The 1,324-nt window shown below is 63.4% G+C and overlaps 1 protein-coding gene across 1 annotated transcript in view; it reads right to left on the reverse strand.

Annotated features, from left to right (window-relative positions):
* The window catches only part of GPRIN1 (G protein regulated inducer of neurite outgrowth 1), a 5,086-nt gene extending 4,637 nt beyond the window's left edge, over positions 1-449 (reverse strand). Inside the window, exon 1 of the mRNA XM_031055243.1 lies at positions 255-449. The gene's annotated coding sequence lies outside the window, so the exon portion shown is untranslated. The remainder of the gene's footprint in view (positions 1-254) is intronic.
* Positions 450-1,324: the final 875 nt, after the last annotated feature.

Consider the following 1,324-nt stretch of genomic DNA (forward strand, 5'->3'; position numbering starts at 1 on the left):
ACACCGCATGTCCCCCGGTGCCACTGCTGTCGCCACAGCGGCCCGCCCCGGGAGCCCCCCGTGGTCCCACAGCCCCCCCGGTATCCAAAGCATCACCGCGCCGTGTGCCCCAGGGACGAGCATCCCGGCACTCCCCGTGCACTCGGGCACGGCAGGACACACAAGCGGCACCGGCAGAGTCCGGGGATCCCAAACCTTAGCGTATGTCCCGTGGGTGGGGGTGACAGCAGCGCAGAGCCCAGTCCCGCTCCTACCTGGTGATGGAGACGGCCGCTTCCCTCCCGGGCATTCCCGGGGCCAGGGCTGCGCCCCGGTCAGCCCGAGGGACCGGGACAGCGTGCCAGCGTGGCGGGACGGAGATGGGCTCCCGAGTGCCCCTCGCCCGAGGGTGGGGGAGCACGGGGAGGGAAGAACGGCCCCGTCTAGCTCCCGGCAGCGCTTGCCTCTGCTCCCGGGCTCGGGCTTTGTCTAACTCCTTCCCACGCACTCCCGCTCGCGCTGCGGGGGGGAAGGCGGCCTGCTCGCCTCACCTGCATCCCTGCATCCCCCCCCAAAACCTCCAGCATGACCCCCAAACTGCCCCTCAGCACCCTATGGGACCAGGCTCCCCTCCCCGACCCAGAGATGTCAGCTCAGAGACAGGAGCTATGGATCTATAGGGTCGGGAGGGCTGGGTGCTAAGGTTAGGCAGGTTTCCCCATCTTGGAGATAACGTTAGCACCGGTTCCCCAGCCCTATAGATCTATAGGGTAAGGCTGATTCCATGGGAGCTGGCACACCTGGTTGCTTGGAGACAAGGGAGGTTGGAAATGCTTCTTTCAGTAAACAGCCAGCCTGGAACAAAACCCCAAAGGCTAAAAATAGGGAGGCAGGATATGGAAATTAAATAAAAATCCTTGCCCCCCTCCCTCTCTGGGGCAGAGCGAGGCACTGCAATGTCACCAACGGGCACTCCAGGAGATGGCTGGAGAGGCTGGAGAGGGGGGTGTATCCCTGCACCCATTAATGTGTCCCCTCCTCAAGGTGTCGGTCCCCACACTTGGTCCTGCCTGCTGGTCCCAGTCCTGCAGCATTAACTGGACCCTACTGCATGCCTGCAGCGGTGGGGGAACCAACTCACTGTGGGGCACAGGTGTGGGGTTCTGTCCTTTGGTACCCTGTATGGAATCAGACCCAGTCCCCGGCACATTCCATTTTGGGTGCAAGGGACACCATGGACTGGGACAAGCCCTGGTAGAGGAGGAGAGAAACACCCCCTGGCCTCTGGCTGGGACTTTACCGCAGGCAGGAGGCTGCGCGGCCACATCCTGCTGCCATTTGCTTC

This window comes from Geospiza fortis, unplaced genomic scaffold, assembly GCF_000277835.1.
Source record: "Geospiza fortis unplaced genomic scaffold, GeoFor_1.0 scaffold55, whole genome shotgun sequence".
NCBI lineage: Eukaryota > Metazoa > Chordata > Aves > Passeriformes > Thraupidae > Geospiza > Geospiza fortis.